This window comes from Vombatus ursinus, unplaced genomic scaffold, assembly GCF_900497805.2.
Source record: "Vombatus ursinus unplaced genomic scaffold, bare-nosed wombat genome assembly UNPS02014941.1, whole genome shotgun sequence".
In the NCBI taxonomy this organism is placed as follows: domain Eukaryota; kingdom Metazoa; phylum Chordata; class Mammalia; order Diprotodontia; family Vombatidae; genus Vombatus; species Vombatus ursinus.
This window is the reverse complement of record NW_020954719.1, coordinates 8,617,821-8,624,303: the sequence shown is the minus strand read 5'-3', so window position 1 is coordinate 8,624,303 and position 6,483 is coordinate 8,617,821. Positions and strand designations below refer to the sequence as shown.

Here is a 6,483-nt window from a genome sequence, read left to right as displayed (position 1 = left end):
CCCCATCTTGCCACAACCCTCACTTGGCAGTAGCCAACATCAGACAGTCCCTCACAATTATCTCCATCTCCTAAGGCTCAGGTAAGTGAAATTACTTGTCCATGATCACACAGCTACTAAACGTTTCTCTCCTGAATCCAAGTCCAGTACTTATTGAGTGTAGTGCAGACAAGGCATTGCACTAAGCGTTAGGAAAACAGAAAGTGATATAATACTAACCAAGCTGCCAAGGGGTTTATAATCTAATGAGAAGATATGCTCACAAATAATTGATATTAGGAAGAGTGCAAAGAAGAGATCCAGATAAAGTATTGTAAGATGAATAAAAAAGAAAAGAGATAGAGGTGGGTTTTATATTTCCTGAAATGAATTGAATTAACGGATTTTTATCACCCTGATCTTTGTCAAGAAAGATTGTTAGTGGTGAGTTCCAGGGCCCAGCCCTATAAACCATTTTTATCAATGTCGTGTAAAACTCTATGAAGTCTCCTTGAGTTGCTTCTTGAAGGCAAAAACGGATTTCAACAAATAGAGATTGTGGAGGGGTAGAACATTCCAGGAATGTTGGACTTCATGAAAAACGGCATGGAGATAGGATATGGCAGAGTTTGGGGAAGGGGATTACTTTCCATTGGTTAGAACATGAGGTACACAAAAAAGGAGTAATAGTATGAAGCTGAAAAAGTAGGTTGGAGATAGAGTATAAATAGGTACATATACACATATATGCCTTGAATATATATATGTGTGTGTATGACAGGGTCAGAAGTTTACCCTTTATTTAATAAGAACTGGTGAACTGCCAAAGGATTTTGAATCAATAAGTGCCACGTTTGGTGTAGTGATTTAAGAAGTTTACTTGGGCAGCTAGATAAAAGATGGAGATGAAAAACCAAAAACAAGAAGACTGATATGATGCCCTTTAACCAAAGAATTAGAGTACAGTTGACACTGTATACACACAAGGTAGGACAAAATCATCAGCATATTTTGATCCAAGGACCACTGGAGCTGTGATGGCTCCAAAAGAAGACAGTCTCCTTTTTCTCTTCTCTGAAAGGGCAGGGGGCCAGGGGAATAAGGGAGAAAAGCTACATTTTGAGAAATAGCCAGAATAGTGTGCAGAAACACAGAGACTGACCTTGGCCTCCCCTGCTACCATCTGTGACATCTGCTACCCCAGCCACAATTAAGGGTGAGATTTGGGACCACCTGGAGCCATTGCAACAAAGACTGTAGCTGTTCTTGGCTGCTATAAACTACAAATGGTCAAACTCCTTTCTTCCTTCTCCCACCCAGGGAAGATGTGTATTTATGTGAAAGCCTATCTTTTTGTTTCTTTAAAGTTTATATTTTATATTGCTGGCCATCTAGTCTCTAAAAGCCAATATTAAGATAAAACAGCAGTTAACCCAACTTTTTATATCTTTGTATTTTATTTGCTCAAGGAGTTGAAGGAGAAGTTTTAGTCTTAGACCCAGAGAGAAAAGAAATTCTCTTTCTAAATTGCTGCATGAACAGAAGATATTTTATCGGTAAATATTTTGGTAAATATAACCCTCTGTGTGTGTGTGTGTGTGTGTGTGTTTGGTACAAATATCTTTTGGTAAATAAATATTTGGTAAATATAATGCCCCTCCCCCAAACTGGGAAAAGGGTAAGTCACATCTGGACCGTCCCAATTCCCTTAAAGCACAAATGAGTTAGCCAGAAAGGTTGTTGTTTGTCCTTCCTTCTCGAAGAGGACCATAAGATGATGCCATGACTTGCAAGTGAATTGGATTTAAGTGAGGGAGGGCTGTGCAAGGTCACTAGACTCACTTTCTCCTCCAGAGTCATCTGATTCCAGTGGCAAGATATAGATCAGGATGACTGGAGGTGGCCCCCAACGAGGGTGGGGGTGGGAAAGAGGCTTAGTAAGAAATGTTCTCTTAATGCCCCTCAGGCAGTGACCTCAGGCAACTTTGCTATTATTCCATTCTGGGTAGGTTCTAGGAATAGCTTCCCCCTATAGGATGGAGCCAAGGGCAAAGAGTAGAGAGTGAGAGATGTGCCAGAAGGGATAAGTTGGGAGATCACACCTATGCCCACTGGAGGGTAGTTACTAGTTCTCCTCAGCCAAACACCTGTCAAATCTCATGCAAAGTTACACCAGGAGACTAGTTTGTTGCAACTACCCAGGGATTACAAGAGACTTCACAGAAGAATTAGACTGCAAAACTATAGACTTTCATATGGAGCAAATTCACACCAGGGAAAGCTATGTGGTTTAATTTGAGACACAGAAAGTGAGAGCACAGATAGTGAGAGAGGGGCAATGAGAGGATAGGAAGCCAGCACGATGACCACCCCTCCCCCACACCTCCAAAAATAGGGCAGCACCCAACTCTCAAGCCAGGGCAGTAGATGACACCTACAAAATTACGAGGGGAAGAGAACAAAACTAGTAAGTGTCTGAGGTCAAATTTGAACTCAGGTCCTTCTGATTCGAGGGCCAGTGCTCTCTAGTCACTGCACCACCTAGCTGCCCCTGAGAACCATCTTAATGGAGACCAGCATCGTGGACTCAGAGGCCCCTTGGCCAATCAGGAGTCCCATCTCCCCACATTTACACAGTATTATAGGGCTATCTCCTTCAGGGAACCTCCAAACTCACTTGGGCATGGAGTGGGGCTACACAAAAGTGCCTTGTGAGGGACACGTTGGTAGATGAAAATTCTTCCTCTGACTATTTTGCTTGCTTCTACTGCTTTGGCCCCTTCATGTGGATATCCCCCAAGGTTTAGTCTTTGGTTCTCTTCTCTACACACTTTCTCATCCATTTTAATGGCTTCAGTTATTACCTCTATATACATGAGCCCCAAATCTACATCTAACGTCTCTCCTCAGAGGTCCAATCCCACATCTTCCAGCTCCCCATTAGCCCCTTCCTACCTTTCTAGCCTCTGACCTCAGACACTTACTAGCTGTGTGACCCTGGGCTACTCACTTAACCTCAAATGCCTCCTTTAAAAAAAGAGACGTGATTCTCAAATCTATTTGTTCAGTCCTAACATCTCTTTAGTCTTAAATCTCCAACTGTCTAACGAACTTTTTGTTTGTTTGTTTTTTGTTTTAGGCAACTGGGGTTAAGTGACTTGCCCAGGGTCACACAGCTAGTAAGTGTCAAGTGTTTGGTCTGAGGCTGGATTTGAACTCAGGTCCTCCTGACTTCAGGGCCGGTACTCTATCCACTGCACCACCTAGCTGCCCCTCTAAAGAACTTCTAAATAACATTTGAAACTAGATGTCTTACAGACATCTTAAACTCAACATGCCCAAAACTGAACTTTCTTCCCCAAACACTTCTCTCTCCTTAACTTCCCTGTTACTGTGGAAATACCATTATCCTCCCAAGCTCAATTGCAACCTCAGTATTATCTCTCTCATCTCCCATATCCAACCTGTTGCTAAGTCCTGTCTATTTTACCTTCTTAATATTTCTCAAATACTCCCTGTTCTTTCCTCTAACATTGCCACCACCCTGGTGAAGGCCCTCATCGCTTCACACCTGGACTACTATAATAGGCTGCTAGCTGGTCTCCCTGACACAATTCTCTCCACACTCCCATTCATCCTTCATTCAGCTTTCAAAGTGATCTTCCTAAAGTGTAGATCTGGTAAAGAATTGGAAATTGAGGGGATGCCCATCCATTGGGGAATAGCTGAATAAGTTGTGACATAGGATTTTTTAAATTAATTAATTTATTTTTAGTTTTCAACATTCACTTCCATAAGCTTTTGAGTTTTAAATTTTCTCCCCCTCCTTCCCTGCCTCCCTTCCCAAGACAGCAAGCAATCTGATATGGGCTCTACATATACATCCCTATTAAACATATTTTCATATTTGTCATGTTGTAAAGAAGAATTAGAACCAATAGGAGGAACCACCAAGTTGCCGTATATGATTGTGTGAAAATGGATACTTTGATTTGCTTGAGGCCCACCCCGCCAGATATCCAGGTAACCAGAAGAACTGTATGAAGACTGGCTGTATCGGCTTGACATATCAACAATCCCTTGTGGTGACCAAGAGTAAACCTAGCTGGATGTGCAGAAATTCAGTAACTCTGAAGCCAATTAATCTCATACCAGCTTTGAAGCAGATCCTGAGCCATTTGGTGTTTATGGACCTTCAAGGGACATCCTTATCTCCAGAGACTCCCCGAGCTGTTGGTTATGGGACTCTTGGAATTATCCTATTTTTAGAGACATCTCCTTATTAAGCTTTGAAATATGGACTGCTCATCACCAAGGATGCCTTCTGATTCATGTATCAAAGGGCCACAACTCTGACACCTGGAATTCCTCACTGGGGAATGGGAATGGGGCTCACTGACTCATTCCTTTCTAAGCCCACTTTCCCCCCAAATTCCTTACCTTCCTTTGTTTAGGAGATACATAAACTCTCCTCATCCATGGGCTGTCAGCATAGGTTGGCAGTCCCCATGTGCATTTTTTATTTCCCTGCTTAATAAAAACCTTCCTTTAATTTCACAGGCATCATCTTTCTCTGGTTTTCTTCTCTTTAGGCAAAAGGGGGATTTAAAACTTGAGAACTGGCCTTTGCATTCTCCTGGAGTCTTCCCCTTTGAGGGAAAAAGAGAGCTATATTCCCTCAAGAGAGCATCTGCCTTGGTTTACAATTGTCATGGAATACTATTGTGCTATAAGAAATGATGAGCAAGATGCTTTCAGAAAAACCCAGAAAGACTTACATGAACTGATTTAGAGTGAAATGAGCAGAACCAGGAGAATCTCGTACATAAAAGCAATATTGTATGATGATCAATTGTGAATGATTTAGCTATTCTCAGCAATACAATGATCCAAAACAATTCCAAAGAACTCATCATGAAAAATACTATCCACCTCCAGAGAAAAAACTGGAGTATGAATGCAGATCAAACAATACTATTTTTCACTTTTTTTTGGTGATTTTTTTGGTCTGTGTTTTTCTTTTCACAACCTGACCAATATGGAAATATGTTTTGCATGATTGCACATGGATAACTTATATCAAATTGTTTGTCATCTCAGGGAGGAATATGGGGAGGGAGCGTAGGAGAGAATTTGGAACTCAAAATTTTAAAAAATGTTAAAAATTGTTTTTACTTGTAATTAGAAAAAAATAAAATACTTTTCCCTCAGAGGCAATCAGGGTTAAGTTAGTCACACAACTAGTAAATGTCTGAGGCCAGATTTGAACTCATGGAGATAAGTCTTCCTGACTCCAGTCCCAACATTCTATCCACTGCATCACCTAGCTGTCCCAGTAAAATAAAGTGCAGTTCTGACCATGTCATGCCCCCTATTCAATAAACTCCAATGGAGTATATAAAATGTCCAGGATCAAATATAAGATCCTCTGCTTGACTTTTAAAGCCCTTCATAATCTGGCCCCTTCTCAGTCTTTTTACACCTTAGTTCTGTCCATGTACTCTGTTACGCACTGATTCTGGCCTCCTTGTGCTTATCACCCAAGACACTCCATCTTCCCACTTTGAGCATTTTCACTGGTTGTTCCCCATGCCTGGAACTTTCTCCCTGCTTATCTCTGCCTCCATGCTTCTGCTTCCCCTGGTTTCCTTCAAGTCTTAGCTAAAATCCCACCTTCTGCATGAACTCTTTCTTAGTAGTCCTTAGTCTTAGTGCTTCCCCTCTGAGATTATCTCCAATTTATCATACATACATCTTATTTGTACATAGTTGTTTGCATGTTGTAGACTGTGAGCTCCTTGAGAGCAGGAATGGTATGTGTGTGTGTGTGTGTGTGTGTGTGTGTGTGTGTGTGTGTGTGTGTGGCTTTCCTTTATATTCCCAGTGCCTGACCTTAGTAAGCACTAAATAAATATTTTATTGAATTGACAGGACTATGTCCATAGGGAGACTTGGTTCCTGATAGGTAGAGACTTCAGAGAAAAGAGAGAAAGAGGGGGAGACATGTGCCGGCCACACCGTGCACTCTCCTCCTATAAGGAGCAGGCTGCCAGAGTCATACTACTTACCAGTCTTTGGAGCCTACCCGGATAAACACACAGAGACAAGCTGACCAGGAGGTGCCAACACCCGAGCTTTATTCAGAGGCCATCACAGCAAGGCCAAGCAGGAAGGCCATAGCAAGAGAGCAGGAGCAAAGAGAGAGCGCGTGTTCCAACCACGATCGTTCCTTAAGTACCTACTTAGACCCTCCTCTTCAGCCCGCCTACTAGTCAATGATTGTAGGGTCAGATACCGGAAGGGGATGTCTGGGTTTAGCGCACCAAGGGAGAGGAAGTGACGCAGGAGGCTAGGACCAGATACAGGAAGGAGGCGTCTGGGATTAGTGCATAGACAAAGGGAGAGCATGTGACCTAGGAAGTCAGGCCCAGATACCAGGAGGAGGCGTCTGGGGTCAGTGCTACACAAAGGGAAGGTACGTGACCCAGGAAGTCAGGAAGGACA

At 42.4% G+C, this 6,483-nt stretch overlaps 1 long non-coding RNA gene across 1 annotated transcript; it reads left to right on the top strand.

Annotated features, from left to right (window-relative positions):
- LOC114029664 lies at positions 1-4,502 on the top strand. The gene is made up of 3 exons (XR_003567516.1): positions 1-81; positions 1,449-1,535; positions 3,903-4,502. It is a non-coding gene; the product is annotated as an uncharacterized LOC114029664 (long non-coding RNA).
- The last annotated feature ends 1,981 nt before the right edge of the window (positions 4,503-6,483 follow it).